Source organism: Bidens hawaiensis, unplaced genomic scaffold (genome assembly GCF_021521415.1).
Source record: "Bidens hawaiensis isolate Kalapana, Puna unplaced genomic scaffold, B.hawaiensis_p1.1 tig00002631_1, whole genome shotgun sequence".
Taxonomy (NCBI): Eukaryota; Viridiplantae; Streptophyta; class Magnoliopsida; order Asterales; family Asteraceae; genus Bidens; species Bidens hawaiensis.
In genome coordinates, this window is record NW_027491143.1 from 169,081 (window position 1) to 186,181 (window position 17,101).

A 17,101-nucleotide genomic window follows, 5' to 3' on the forward strand; every position below is an offset into this window, starting at 1 on the left:
ACGGGTTATCCTCAATCGAATAAAGATTTTATTTAATGATTTTATAATATCTTTTTAGTGGGAAAGGTTTATGTACATTTTAATCTCAACATGAGAACGTAGGAAATAATGTCAAATTATAAAAAAATGAGAATATAAGAAACAATACCAACTGCAATATCAGTCTACATAACCTAGTTATGTTAGTAAGAGTATTAAGTAAGTGGATAAACCAAGCCAGTCTACATTAAGTTGTGAGCATGAAAGATTTCACTCAACTTACAAGAGAAAGGTATTATGCAAACAAGGCTGCTTTTTCAAGCAACTTGTTTGGCTTTAAACAGAGATTCGTTGTGTTGGTGAGAGCTATTTTGAGAGAGCATATACCGCAACTATCGTTTGTTCATGAGGTGCTTTGTGATCTCTATACAGAGGGTGCAACCGCACTCAACCAGCTTGTTCAGCAAAGGTTAGCCATGCTCTCTGATCGTGCCTATCAGGTTGACAACACCACACTGAGGTTGTACGCATACTGAAGCCTTTTGATATCTGATTCTCCAAGATGCTATAGGTAAAGTTTCAATTGAAGTTCATTTATATATGTACATAAAATATTAGGGGGTTACTCGGTTGGGTTCCATTAATAGCAATAACTGAACACTCCTGTTTCACAAAAAAAAAAAATACAACGAAGTTAAAATAACAATTACAAAATAATTAAATGCAATTCCAAGCTACTGTCATTTGAAACACAATAATGTACCTTATTAAGGGTATTAAATATCCGAACCATCAGTTAATGTGCGCTTTGGTTAATTAGGTTTTGTTTAACCGAACCATCGTTAATGTTCGGGTCAACTCAACTCGGTTAATTTGGTCAATTGCTCCTCCTAAGTCATATATAAGACAATTGTTTTTGAACAACAGATATTTTGGAATGAGTCGTAGTACTTGTAGATTGGATTAGAAATATATATATGCTAGGTCATGAAGAATTGACACAAGACATATATAAGCGTTATATGAGACATTTGAAATCTGAAATTGCGTTCTTGTTTGAAAGAAATAATGCGGCATGTAGGACACACGTCATATCGAACAAGAATATGAGGATATTGCACGAAAGATCAAAGTTCAACGAGGGGAAGAACAAAAGTATATTATGAAAGAATACATATAGAATTTTAAACAAATTACTTTGGCTTTTTACAAACTTATCCTCTGTGCTTTTAAATAATTTCTCTTTTCATTTATGTCAATAAAGGATACAGTTCGATAATCTTTTTAAATTTCACTCTATAATCTCCTTAATCTCTTTTGACAAAGGAATCTGTTTGATCCCTTTTATAATCGTTCAAATCAATATATATAATAACTTAGATCTAATCCAGATCTATATGTTAATATTAATTATCCGGATCTAGCTCTCTAATACGTTAGTTTGATTGCTATTAGTATGTAGTATATATTATCAGTATGTTTATTGTGAAGCTTGAGAGATAGAGAGAGAATACTTTAAATCTTTCTGAATAATATTAATTCTCTCAAAACTTCAACCCTTACAAGTGAACAGTGGTTCACTATTTATAGAAGACGATCTGGTTCGCTAACATCCCCTAGCGAACCAGCATCCCCTTCGTTAACTTAACGAACCTCCCCCTGATTCGTTAACATCCCTTAACGAATCAGGGGGGAATACATTATAATGTCCTAGTTCGCTAACATCCCTAGCGAACTAGACTTAACCTTAACGAACTAGTCTTAATTCGCTAACATTCTTAGCGAACTAGACTCAAACATAACGAATTAGATAAATAAACATTTAAATATTATATTTAAATATAAAATAAACATTAATGATAATTACAAAGACTCGAGACGCAAAACCGTGCACTAACAGACACCCCCTCGTCTTGAGCTCTTTGTCTTTAACTTATTTGAAACGCTTTGTCTGCCAATCTCTGCAACTATGAATCCCATGTTCATGGCATACACGATGTCACACCCGGCCCTGAACGGCGGAAACAGCCGGGCGCGCGCGAGTGGGGATTGATACTTAAGCACGGGCCATTGCAAACATTCAAGATAAGATTTTCATTGCGCATGAAATGTTTAATACAAATACATTACATTGTTTAAAAATAAAATCATCCAAGTATAAAAACTGTTGAAGATTTCCACGCCATATCCCCTTGCGCGGCGAGAACAACCACGCGCATCGAAGGGATAGAACTAAAATCTTCCGAAAAGCTAGTTTTAGATGTTCAGCGTGAGGTGCTCTAAGTGTGACTCCATGCGCTACTTAGTTATCTCCTGAAAGACACGTAAAACATTTGAATCAGTATAAACTGAGTGGGTTCACAAGTTTTAGTAACTTGATAAATCGTATTGCATCATAATCTTGATAAAAATCATTCTGAAACATAATTCTGATAGCATCATTAAAACACATGCTTGGTAAAACATAGTTCTATCAACATATTCTGATAAAATCGTTCCGCGGGTTACGCGCGAACATTTCTGGGAACTGTGCTCGTCTGTGTAAGTGGCGCTGCCACTACGAGCGAAACAAGTAATACTGTCCCGCGGGTTACGCACGGACACTTCTGAAAAATCGTGCTCGTCTGTGTAAGTGGCGCTGCCACTACGAGCGAATAATACCGTCCCGCGGGTTACGCGCAGACGTTGTGCCGGAAAACAAGGCGCTCGTCTGCGTAAGAGGAGCGACCTCTACGAGCGGGCTCAAACCCATAGTACTGCCCCATGACCATACTAGGCACTCGTCTGTGTAAGAGGTGCGACCCCTACGAGTGGGCGGATCAAACCAGCAGTCCCTACCCTTAGAGTTCCAATGGTAAAGTGATCACTTACTCGAATTCTGGCGCACATACATTGTAAACCAAAGATAACCGTTTGCATTACGAGTGGGCGGATCAAACCAGCAGTCCCTACCCTTAGAGTTCCAATGGTAAAGTGATCACTTACTCGAATTCTGGCGCACATACATTGTAAACCAAAGATAACCGTTTGCATTGCTCATCATGAAACATAATTTAAACATAATCGCTTACATAACTTGTAAGTATACCATGATAAATCGTAATTTAAGTACGTGTCCCTCGCCCCGAAAACAGTTTAAAAATAGTGAAAACAGTGAAAATAGGGGCTGTGAGACTCACCTGTGGTTCTTGTTAAGGGATTAATCGAGATTCGGGTTTTCTTGGTGTTGGCCTTTGAATTGAAGGTCTAGAATACGATTAAGAAGTATATATATTAAGATCAAGAAATAGGAGAATATAAGGGTTGGAAGGTAGATCTCAAGGTTATATTCTCGGCTTACCTAGTAACAGGATCGGATGCTTGGGAGATGATTAGTGCAAGTTTGCAGTTCTTAAGAGAGAAGTTTGAAGTGTGTTTGGGTGATAACTTAGGTTACATATTTATAGTCAAACTCAAGGGAACACAATCCCTTGCTTTAGGGGATTGTAATCTTTTCATATCTAGGTGTAATGATGATAAAGTATGGAAATTATTATTATTTATTTAAAAGTGGAGTAGTGGATAAAAGATTTTGATTTGATTTGGTCAGGACATGCAGGTCTGGGGTTGGTGAGAATAGGGTGGCTGACAGTTGACTTTTCATGTTACAGTGTGCTTTTTCAGGTACTTTTGTCAGTGTACAGTAAAAAGTGGAAAATCTCTGAAACACGCTACTGTTTCCTTTTGGGCGGGAGTAATCTCCTTACGTCTGGAGAATAGACTGAGTGTTCTGTGCGTATCACTTTGTGCGCATAGCTTTCTGCGTGAAGGACATTTCTTTGCTGCGGGTAGGCACGTAACCTTCTCGCAGTTAGGGACATTGAGTTTCATTTGTAGATTCTCCAGGTGGTCTTGGTATTTCAACATAGTGATCAGTTATGTTGAAGTCAATTCCATCTTGGAGCTTCAGACAAACTAGCTCTCAATGTTCCCGCCATGCGGGGAGGTTAGTTCCCTTCCGCACGCGCATAAACGATTTAGGATGCACCCGCCTTAGCATCATGCGGGATGGTCAACCCATTAGACAACATAACGTTAAGGTACATGAAAACATAAAGCCAAAACATTCGAGCATGGCGCATATAACATATGCCCACGCTGGTTCTTAACATGGTGCGCTCGCGCAGGGCGCACATAACAAATGCACGCGCTGATTAACATGGCGTGCTCGCGCAGGACGCACATAACAAATGCACGCGCTGATTCTAACATGGCGCGCTCGCGCAGGGCGCACATAACAAATGCACGCGCTGATTCTAACATGGCGCGCTCGCGCAGGGCGCACATAACAAATGCACGCGCTGTTTCTAATATGGCGCGCTCGCGCAGGGCGCACATAACAAATGCACGCGCTGTTTCTAATATGGCGCGCTCGCGCAAGGCGCATATAACATAATTACCTAATATTTAGGTTGATTACTTGGTTTAAGGGATTGGGAATTTACCGGGTGTCACATTCTCCCCCTGTTAAACGAATTTCGTCCCGAAATTTAGGAGACGTTGCTGGCAGAAGCCATGCTCTGAAAGAGGTGTGGGTATTTCATGCGCATCTGGTCTTCTCTTTCCCAAGTGAATTCAGGCCCACGCCTCGAGTTCCATTGAACCTTTACTAACTTGATTATGCTTCTGCGTAACTTTTGTTCTTTCCAATCGGTTACTGCTATAGGTTCTTCTACGAAGTGCAGCTGTTTGTCGATGTGAATCTCTTCCAACGGCAAAATCAACGTTTCGTCAGATAAGCACTTTTTGAGGTTGGACACATGAAACGTATCATGAACTCCACTGAGTTCGGCGGGTAAACGGAGTTTATAAGCAACCGGACCGATCCTTTCCAGGATCTCAAATGGTCCAATGTAGCGCGGATTCAACTTTCCTCGCTTGCCGAAACGGGGGACTCCTTTCCATGGAGAGTCTTTCAAAAGTACTCTATCCCCTACTTGAAACTCCAACGGTTTCCTTCGCACATCTGCGTAGCTCTTCTGTCTGTCGCGCGCTGTCTTAAGGCGATCCCGTATCTGAAAAATCTTGTCTGTTGTTTCTTGGATCAATTCTGGACCAGTCATTTGCTTGTTACCCACTTCAGCCCAGCACAGTGGGGATCTACACTTGCGCCCATACAAAGCTTCAAACGGCGCAGCCTTGAGGCTTGTGTGATAGCTGTTGTTGTAAGAAAATTCAACCAATGGGAGATGAGTATCCCAGCTACCTCCGAAATCGATTGCGCACGCGCGTAGCATATCTTCCAATGTCTGGATTGTTCGCTCGCTTTGCCCATCCGTTTGAGGATGATATGCCGTACTCATGTCAAGACGAGTACCTAAAGCCCCTTGTAACGATCTCCAAAATCTTGAGGTGAACCGACTATCTCTATCAGAAATGATGGACACTGGGACTCCATGTTTTGAAACTACTTCTCGAATATACAATCGGGCTAACTTTTCCATCTTATCGGTTTCCTTGATCGGCAGGAAGTGCGCTGACTTAGTTAGCCGATCCACAATAACCCAGATCGTGTCGTAACCCCCAGGTGTCCTTGGCAGTTTGGTGATGAAGTCCATAGAGATTTGTTCCCACTTCCACATGGGAATTTCTGGCTGTTGAAGCAACCCCGACGGCTTCTGGTATTCAGCCTTTACCTTCGAACACGTCAGGCACTTACTGACATACGTCGCGATGGCGCCTTTTAGATTGGGCCACCAATACAGCGCTTTAACATCATGGTACATCTTTTCTGCGCCAGGATGTACGGAATACCGTGTCTTGTGAGCTTCGTTTAATACTTGCTCGCGCAATCCTCCCCTGAGAGGGACCCATATGCGGTTAGCAAAATATCGAGTGTCGTTCTCTTTGAGCTCCAAATCCTTAATCATACCCCCAAGGGATTCGTTTTAACAAACTCTGGTTTCAAGGCTTCTTGCTGAGCGTCTCTGATGCGGGTAGAGAGATCCGCGTGAATGGTCAACCTTAGAGCCTTGACTCGCAGCGTTTTTATTCGCTCCTTCCTACTTAGCGCGTCTGCTACCACATTCGCCTTTCCAGGGTGGTACTTAATTTCACAATCATAATCATTCAACAACTCCACCCATCTTCGTTGCCTCATGTTTAAATCCTTTTGATCAAATATATGTTGAAGGCTCTTGTGATCCGTAAAAATTATACACTTTGTACCATAGAGGTAATGGCGCCAAATCTTTAGCGCGAAGACAACCGCTCCAAGTTCCAGATCATGCGTTGTGTAGTTCTTTTCATTGGTCTTGAGTTGGCGCGAGGCATACGCTATGACTTTGTCTCGCTGCATAAGGACACATCCGAGTCCCTGATGTGAAGCGTCGCAGTAAACGACAATGTCATCCGTCCCCTCGGGCAGAGACAGAATTGGCGCACTACATAACTTCTGTTTTAACATTTGAAATGCTGTTTCCTGATTTTCGCCCCAAACAAACTTCTTGTCTTTCTGAGTTAGCGCGGTCAGTGGTAGAGCTATCTTGGAGAAGTTCTCAATGAAGCGTCGATAGTAGCCAGCTAGTCCTAGGAATTGACTCACCTCAGTTGGGGTTTTTGGCACTTCCCAGTTTTCGATGGCCTTGACTTTGGAAGGATCAACGTGTATTCCTTTCTCGTTTACAACGTGACCGAGAAAATGAACTTCTCTAAGCCAAAACTCGCACTTGGAAAACTTCGCATACAACTTTTCTTTCCTCAACAATTCCAAAATCAATCTCAGGTGTTGCTCATGCTCGGCCTTGGTCCGAGAGTAAATCAGAATATCATCTATAAACACAATCACAAACTTGTCCAAGTATGGTTTGCACACGCGGTTCATCAGATCCATGAATACAGCCGGCGCATTAGTTAGCCCGAAGGGCATCACTAAGAACTCATAATGGCCGTATCTAGTTCGGAAGGCTGTTTTCGGCACATCTTCCTCATGGACCCTAAGTTGGTGGTATCCTGACCGTAGATCTATCTTTGAATAATAACTGGATCCCTGCAACTGGTCAAATAAGTCGTCAATCCTCGGTAAAGGGTACCGATTCTTGACTGTCAGCTTGTTCAGCTCCCTGTAGTCAATACACATCCGGAAGGAACCATCCTTCTTCTTAACAAACAGTACTGGAGCTCCCCAAGGTGAAAAGCTTGGGCGTATGAAACCCTTATCCAATAGTTCCTGTAACTGATTGGATAGCTCTTGCATCTCAGATGGAGCTAATCGATAAGGCGCTCGAGCTACTGGCGCAGCTCCTGGGACTAAATCAATACGAAATTCTACTTGTCGCGGCTGCGGCAATCCGGGCAAATCTTCAGGAAAAACTTCTGGAAATTCGCGCACTACTGGTAAGTCTTCAATTCTTCGCTCATCTCCTTTCTTCTCTACGACATGCGCCAGGAAGGCGTAGCACCCTTTCCTTAGGCACTTGCGCGCCTTTAGGCACGAAATCAGTTTTGTCGCAACTCCCCTTCTTTCCCCTTGAATTACCAAGGTTTCTTCGTTCAACAGTGGGATCCGAACCTGCTTCTCATGGCAAATAACTTCCGCGCGGTTCTCGGCTAACCAATCCATACCTACCACGATGTCAAAACTTCCCAAGTCTATTGGCAACAAGTTAATATTGAACCCGTGACCTCCCATGACTATAACACATTGTTCAGTTCTTTCGTTCGCGCATAACTGCCTTCCATTGGCTAGTTCTATAGTATAAGGCGTGTCTAGCCTACTGGTTGCTAAGCCTAGGGAGTTTTTAAACTCAGCAGATATAAAACTTAGGTCAGCGCCAGTATCAAATAAGACAGATGCAAAATGGCCGTTAAGCAAAAACGTACCGGTTACCACATTCGGCTCTTCTTTAGCTTCACCCGCGCCGATCACAAGAGCTCTCCCGCGAGCTTGGTTTCCCCTTTGCGGGCAATCCCGACTGAAATGCCCTGGCTTTCCGCATGCGTAGCAGTTGTCATTGGCTCCAGCTTCTTTAGCACGGCAATTCACCGTCTTGTGCCCTGGCCTGTTACATTTGGCGCACGTGACGCTCGCGCATTCAACCTCGTGGTGAAACTTGCATTTGTTGCACCATGGGTAAGGCCCACTGTATCCTTTCCTTGATGGCTCCGCGGCTTGGATCGCGTAAACCCTTGCACTTTCCTGCTTCTTGATCGGTGGCTGCTTGGAGTCGGACCCTCGGTGGTGAGAGTTCCATTTCCTCTTGGAGTCAGAGGTTCGCTGCTCGTTTCCGCGCGTAGTCAACATACCCGCACGGACCGTATCCCTTGTAAGGGTGATGGCCCGCGCTACCGCCTCATCAAAGGTTGGAGGCGCTGCGGCGTTGAGCGGAACCCTAACAACAGGAGGTAACCCAAAAATATACCTCTCGATCTTCTTTTCCTCCGTGTTTGCCATGTCTGGTACCAACTGGCAAAGCTCGTTGAACCGGTTGTTGTAGGCGTCGATATCCGTTCCTACCATGGTGTGGTTCCAGAATTCCTGCTGCAGACTCTGGATTTCTGCGCGAGAGCAGAACTTTCTCATCATCATTTCCTTCAGTTCTTCCCAGGTCTTGTGAAGAGCAACTTCTCGCCCCAAAGTCTTCACTTGAAGTTTCCACCAAGACGAAGCTGCTTCTTGGAACATGCATGTCGCGTAAAGAACCTTCTGGTTCTCACTACATCTGCTAATGGAGAGAACTGTCTCCATCTTGTCAATCCAGTTGTAGAGCCCAATGGCCCCTTCGGTACCCTTGAATGGCCAAGGCCTACAGGCCATAAATGTCTTATAGGAGCACCCTTTGTCCAAGGCTCCTGAATCGGGTTCTGGGGTCTCGTTCTGACGACCCTGACTTGATTCGGCCTTGCTGGCCTCATGTGTCGCAATCGCCTGCGCGATTATTTCCGCGAGTTCCTCGGGTGTCATGGTAATTCCCTTGGCTCTGGTTGGAGGCATTCTCGCTTTAAAAGAGTGAAAATATATTAAACTTAGCGCATGTACTCTGAGCACATAATGTTCTTTATCTTTATTCACTAGACACTGTGTGACCCGTGTTCCTAAGTGTGTGTATAGTTTCTTTTGAAAATATTTTCTTTGAAAAAAATATTTCATGCGATTCCCCAACGGTTATAGTCTAGGTTAAAACTTCTTTTCCTAGTTCGCTATAACCAGTGCTCTGATACCAATCTGTCACACCCGGCCCTGAACGGCGGAAACAGCCGGGCGCGCGCGAGTGGGGATTGATACTTAAGCACGGGCCATTGCAAACATTCAAGATAAGATTTTCATTGCGCATGAAATGTTTAATACAAATACATTACATTGTTTAAAAATAAAATCATCCAAGTATAAAAACTGTTGAAGATTTCCACGCCATATCCCCTTGCGCGGCGAGAACAACCACGCGCATCGAAGGGATAGAACTAAAATCTTCCGAAAAGCTAGTTTTAGATGTTCAGCGTGAGGTGCTCTAAGTGTGACTCCATGCGCTACTTAGTTATCTCCTGAAAGACACGTAAAACATTTGAATCAGTATAAACTGAGTGGGTTCACAAGTTTTAGTAACTTGATAAATCGTATTGCATCATAATCTTGATAAAAATCATTCTGAAACATAATTCTGATAGCATCATTAAAACACATGCTTGGTAAAACATAGTTCTATCAACATATTCTGATAAAATCGTTCCGCGGGTTACGCGCGAACATTTCTGGGAACTGTGCTCGTCTGTGTAAGTGGCGCTGCCACTACGAGCGAAACAAGTAATACTGTCCCGCGGGTTACGCGCGGACACTTCTGAAAAATCGTGCTCGTCTGTGTAAGTGGCGCTGCCACTACGAGCGAATAATACCGTCCCGCGGGTTACGCGCAGACGTTGTGCCGGAAAACAAGGCGCTCGTCTGCGTAAGAGGAGCGACCTCTACGAGCGGGCTCAAACCCATAGTACTGCCCCATGACCATACTAGGCACTCGTCTGTGTAAGAGGTGCGACCCCTACGAGTGGGCGGATCAAACCAGCAGTCCCTACCCTTAGAGTTCCAATGGTAAAGTGATCACTTACTCGAATTCTGGCGCACATACATTGTAAACCAAAGATAACCGTTTGCATTGCTCATCATGAAACATAATATAAACATAATCGCTTACATAACTTGTAAGTATACCATGATAAATCGTAATTTAAGTACGTGTCCCTCGCCCCGAAAACAGTTTAAAAATAGTGAAAACAGTGAAAATAGGGGCTGTGAGACTCACCTGTGGTTCTTGTTAAGGGATTAATCGAGATTCGGGTTTTCTTGGTGTTGGCCTTTGAATTGAAGGTCTAGAATACGATTAAGAAGTATATATATTAAGATCAAGAAATAGGAGAATATAAGGGTTGGAAGGTAGATCTCAAGGTTATATTCTCGGCTTACCTAGTAACAGGATCGGATGCTTGGGAGATGATTAGTGCAAGTTTGCAGTTCTTAAGAGAGAAGTTTGAAGTGTGTTTGGGTGATAACTTAGGTTACATATTTATAGTCAAACTCAAGGGAACACAATCCCTTGCTTTAGGGGATTGTAATCTTTTCATATCTAGGTGTAATGATGATAAAGTATGGAAATTATTATTATTTATTTAAAAGTGGAGTAGTGGATAAAAGATTTTGATTTGATTTGGTCAGGACATGCAGGTCTAGGGTTGGTGAGAATAGGGTGGCTGACAGTTGACTTTTCATGTTACAGTGTGCTTTTTCAGGTACTTTTGTCAGTGTACAGTAAAAAGTGGAAAATCTCTGAAACACGCTACTGTTTCCTTTTGGGCGGGAGTAATCTCCTTACGTCTGGAGAATAGACTGAGTGTTCTGTGCGTATCACTTTGTGCGCATAGCTTTCTGCGTGAAGGACATTTCTTTGCTGCGGGTAGGCACGTAACCTTCTCGCAGTTAGGGACATTGAGTTTCATTTGTAGATTCTCCAGGTGGTCTTGGTATTTCAACATAGTGATCAGTTATGTTGAAGTCAATTCCATCTTGGAGCTTCAGACAAACTAGCTCTCAATGTTCCCGCCATGCGGGGAGGTTAGTTCCCTTCCGCACGCGCATAAACGATTTAGGATGCACCCGCCTTAGCATCATGCGGGATGGTCAACCCATTAGACAACATAACGTTAAGGTACATGAAAACATAAAGCCAAAACATTCGAGCATGGCGCATATAACATATGCCCACGCTGGTTCTTAACATGGTGCGCTCGCGCAGGGCGCACATAACAAATGCACGCGCTGATTAACATGGCGTGCTCGCGCAGGACGCACATAACAAATGCACGCGCTGATTCTAACATGGCGCGCTCGCGCAGGGCGCACATAACAAATGCACGCGCTGATTCTAACATGGCGCGCTCGCGCAGGGCGCACATAACAAATGCACGCGCTGTTTCTAATATGGCGCGCTCGCGCAGGGCGCACATAACAAATGCACGCGCTGTTTCTAATATGGCGCGCTCGCGCAAGGCGCATATAACATAATTACCTAATATTTAGGTTGATTACTTGGTTTAAGGGATTGGGAATTTACCGGGTGTCACATTCTCCCCCTGTTAAACGAATTTCGTCCCGAAATTTAGGAGACGTTGCTGGCAGAAGCCATGCTCTGAAAGAGGTGTGGGTATTTCATGCGCATCTGGTCTTCTCTTTCCCAAGTGAATTCAGGCCCACGCCTCGAGTTCCATTGAACCTTTACTAACTTGATTATGCTTCTGCGTAACTTTTGTTCTTTCCAATCGGTTACTGCTATAGGTTCTTCTACGAAGTGCAGCTGTTTGTCGATGTGAATCTCTTCCAACGGCAAAATCAACGTTTCGTCAGATAAGCACTTTTTGAGGTTGGACACATGAAACGTATCATGAACTCCACTGAGTTCGGCGGGTAAACGGAGTTTATAAGCAACCGGACCGATCCTTTCCAGGATCTCAAATGGTCCAATGTAGCGCGGATTCAACTTTCCTCGCTTGCCGAAATGGGGGACTTCTTTCCATGGAGAGACTTTCAAAAGTACTCTATCCCCTACTTGAAACTCCAACGGTTTCCTTCGCACATCTGCGTAGCTCTTCTGTCTGTCGCGCGCTGTCTTAAGGCGATCCCGTATCTGAAAAATCTTGTCTGTTGTTTCTTGGATCAATTCTGGACCAGTCATTTGCTTGTTACCCACTTCAGCCCAGCACAGTGGGGATCTACACTTGCGCCCATACAAAGCTTCAAACGGCGCAGCCTTGAGGCTTGTGTGATAGCTGTTGTTGTAAGAAAATTCAACCAATGGGAGATGAGTATCCCAGCTACCTCCGAAATCGATTGCGCACGCGCGTAGCATATCTTCCAATGTCTGGATTGTTCGCTCGCTTTGCCCATCCGTTTGAGGATGATATGCCGTACTCATGTCAAGACGAGTACCTAAAGCCCCTTGTAACGATCTCCAAAATCTTGAGGTGAACCGACTATCTCTATCAGAAATGATGGACACTGGGACTCCATGTTTTGAAACTACTTCTCGAATATACAATCGGGCTAACTTTTCCATCTTATCGGTTTCCTTGATCGGCAGGAAGTGCGCTGACTTAGTTAGCCGATCCACAATAACCCAGATCGTGTCGTAACCCCCAGGTGTCCTTGGCAGTTTGGTGATGAAGTCCATAGAGATTTGTTCCCACTTCCACATGGGAATTTCTGGCTGTTGAAGCAACCCCGACGGCTTCTGGTATTCAGCCTTTACCTTCGAACACGTCAGGCACTTACTGACATACGTCGCGATGGCGCCTTTTAGATTGGGCCACCAATACAGCGCTTTAACATCATGGTACATCTTGTCTGCGCCAGGATGTATGGAATACCGTGTCTTGTGAGCTTCGTTTAATACTTGCTCGCGCAATCCTCCCCTGAGAGGGACCCATATGCGGTTAGCAAAATATCGAGTGTCGTTCTCTTTGAGCTCCAAATCCTTAATCATACCCCCAAGGGATTCGTTTTAACAAACTCTGGTTTCAAGGCTTCTTGCTGAGCGTCTCTGATGCGGGTAGAGAGATCCGCGTGAATGGTCAACCTTAGAGCCTTGACTCGCAGCGTTTTTATTCGCTCCTTCCTACTTAGCGCGTCTGCTACCACATTCGCCTTTCCAGGGTGGTACTTAATTTCACAATCATAATCATTCAACAACTCCACCCATCTTCGTTGCCTCATGTTTAAATCCTTTTGATCAAATATATGTTGAAGGCTCTTGTGATCCGTAAAAATTATACACTTTGTACCATAGAGGTAATGGCGCCAAATCTTTAGCGCGAAGACAACCGCTCCAAGTTCCAGATCATGCGTTGTGTAGTTCTTTTCATTGGTCTTGAGTTGGCGCGAGGCATACGCTATGACTTTGTCTCGCTGCATAAGGACACATCCGAGTCCCTGATGTGAAGCGTCGCAGTAAACGACAATGTCATCCGTCCCCTCGGGCAGAGACAGAATTGGCGCACTACATAACTTCTGTTTTAACATTTGAAATGCTGTTTCCTGATTTTCGCCCCAAACAAACTTCTTGTCTTTCTGAGTTAGCGCGGTCAGTGGTAGAGCTATCTTGGAGAAGTTCTCAATGAAGCGTCGATAGTAGCCAGCTAGTCCTAGGAATTGACTCACCTCAGTTGGGGTTTTTGGCACTTCCCAGTTTTCGATGGCCTTGACTTTGGAAGGATCAACGTGTATTCCTTTCTCGTTTACAACGTGACCGAGAAAATGAACTTCTCTAAGCCAAAACTCGCACTTGGAAAACTTCGCATACAACTTTTCTTTCCTCAACAATTCCAAAATCAATCTCAGGTGTTGCTCATGCTCGGCCTTGGTCCGAGAGTAAATCAGAATATCATCTATAAACACAATCACAAACTTGTCCAAGTATGGTTTGCACACGCGGTTCATCAGATCCATGAATACAGCCGGCGCATTAGTTAGCCCGAAGGGCATCACTAAGAACTCATAATGGCCGTATCTAGTTCGGAAGGCTGTTTTCGGCACATCTTCCTCATGGACCCTAAGTTGGTGGTATCCTGACCGTAGATCTATCTTTGAATAATAACTGGATCCCTGTAACTGGTCAAATAAGTCGTCAATCCTCGGTAAAGGGTACCGATTCTTGACTGTCAGCTTGTTCAGCTCCCTGTAGTCAATACACATCCGGAAGGAACCATCCTTCTTCTTAACAAACAGTACTGGAGCTCCCCAAGGTGAAAAGCTTGGGCGTATGAAACCCTTATCCAATAGTTCCTGTAACTGATTGGATAGCTCTTGCATCTCAGATGGAGCTAATCGATAAGGCGCTCGAGCTACTGGCGCAGCTCCTGGGACTAAATCAATACGAAATTCTACTTGTCGCGGCTGCGGCAATCCGGGCAAATCTTCAGGAAAAACTTCTGGAAATTCGCGCACTACTGGTAAGTCTTCAATTCTTCGCTCATCTCCTTTCTTCTCTACGACATGCGCCAGGAAGGCGTAGCACCCTTTCCTTAGGCACTTGCGCGCCTTTAGGCACGAAATCAGTTTTGTCGCAACTCCCCTTCTTTCCCCTTGAATTACCAAGGTTTCTTCGTTCAACAGTGGGATCCGAACCTGCTTCTCATGGCAAATAACTTCCGCGCGGTTCTCGGCTAACCAATCCATACCTACCACGATGTCAAAACTTCCCAAGTCTATTGGCAACAAGTTAATATTGAACCCGTGACCTCCCATGACTATAACACATTGTTCAGTTCTTTCGTTCGCGCATAACTGCCTTCCATTGGCTAGTTCTATAGTATAAGGCGTGTCTAGCCTACTGGTTGCTAAGCCTAGGGAGTTTTTAAACTCAGCAGATATAAAACTTAGGTCAGCGCCAGTATCAAATAAGACAGATGCAAAATGGCCGTTAAGCAAAAACGTACCGGTTACCACATTCGGCTCTTCTTTAGCTTCACCCGCGCCGATCACAAGAGCTCTCCCGCGAGCTTGGTTTCCCCTTTGCGGGCAATCCCGACTGAAATGCCCTGGCTTTCCGCATGCGTAGCAGTTGTCATTGGCTCCAGCTTCTTTAGCACGGCAATTCACCGTCTTGTGCCCTGGCCTGTTACATTTGGCGCACGTGACGCTCGCGCATTCAACCTCGTGGTGAAACTTGCATTTGTTGCACCATGGGTAAGGCCCACTGTATCCTTTCCTTGATGGCTCCGCGGCTTGGATCGCGTAAACCCTCGCACTTTCCTGCTTCTTGATCGGTGGCTGCTTGGAGTCGGACCCTCGGTGGTGAGAGTTCCATTTCCTCTTGGAGTCAGAGGTTCGCTGCTCGTTTCCGCGCGTAGTCAACATACCCGCACGGACCGTATCCCTTGTAAGGGTGATGGCCCGCGCTACCGCCTCATCAAAGGTTGGAGGCGCTGCGGCGTTGAGCGGAACCCTAACAACAGGAGGTAACCCAAAAATATACCTCTCGATCTTCTTTTCCTCCGTGTTTGCCATGTCTGGTACCAACTGGCAAAGCTCGTTGAACCGGTTGTTGTAGGCGTCGATATCCGTTCCTACCATGGTGTGGTTCCAGAATTCCTGCTGCAGACTCTGGATTTCTGCGCGAGAGCAGAACTTTCTCATCATCATTTCCTTCAGTTCTTCCCAGGTCTTGTGAAGAGCAACTTCTCGCCCCAAAGTCTTCACTTGAAGTTTCCACCAAGACGAAGCTGCTTCTTGGAACATGCATGTCGCGTAAAGAACCTTCTGGTTCTCACTACATCTGCTAATGGAGAGAACTGTCTCCATCTTGTCAATCCAGTTGTAGAGCCCAATGGCCCCTTCGGTACCCTTGAATGGCCAAGGCCTACAGGCCATAAATGTCTTATAGGAGCACCCTTTGTCCAAGGCTCCTGAATCGGGTTCTGGGGTCTCGTTCTGACGACCCTGACTTGATTCGGCCTTGCTGGCCTCATGTGTCGCAATCGCCTGCGCGATTATTTCCGCGAGTTCCTCGGGTGTCATGGTAATTCCCTTGGCTCTGGTTGGAGGCATTCTCGCTTTAAAAGAGTGAAAATATATTAAACTTAGCGCATGTACTCTGAGCACATAATGTTCTTTATCTTTATTCACTAGACACTGTGTGACCCGTGTTCCTAAGTGTGTGTATAGTTTCTTTTGAAAATATTTTCTTTGAAAAAAATATTTCATGCGATTCCCCAACGGTTATAGTCTAGGTTAAAACTTCTTTTCCTAGTTCGCTATAACCAGTGCTCTGATACCAATCTGTCACACCCGGCCCTGAACGGCGGAAACAGCCGGGCGCGCGCGAGTGGGGATTGATACTTAAGCACGGGCCATTGCAAACATTCAAGATAAGATTTTCATTGCGCATGAAATGTTTAATACAAATACATTACATTGTTTAAAAATAAAATCATCCAAGTATAAAAACTGTTGAAGATTTCCACGCCATATCCCCTTGCGCGGCGAGAACAACCACGCGCATCGAAGGGATAGAACTAAAATCTTCCGAAAAGCTAGTTTTAGATGTTCAGCGTGAGGTGCTCTAAGTGTGACTCCATGCGCTACTTAGTTATCTCCTGAAAGACACGTAAAACATTTGAATCAGTATAAACTGAGTGGGTTCACAAGTTTTAGTAACTTGATAAATCGTATTGCATCATAATCTTGATAAAAATCATTCTGAAACATAATTCTGATAGCATCATTAAAACACATGCTTGGTAAAACATAGTTCTATCAACATATTCTGATAAAATCGTTCCGCGGGTTACGCGCGAACATTTCTGGGAACTGTGCTCGTCTGTGTAAGTGGCGCTGCCACTACGAGCGAAACAAGTAATACTGTCCCGCGGGTTACGCGCGGACACTTCTGAAAAATCGTGCTCGTCTGTGTAAGTGGCGCTGCCACTACGAGCGAATAATACCGTCCCGCGGGTTACGCGCAGACGTTGTGCCGGAAAACAAGGCGCTCGTCTGCGTAAGAGGAGCGACCTCTACGAGCGGGCTCAAACCCATAGTACTGCCCCATGACCATACTAGGCACTCGTCTGTGTAAGAGGTGCGACCCCTACGAGTGGGCGGATCAAA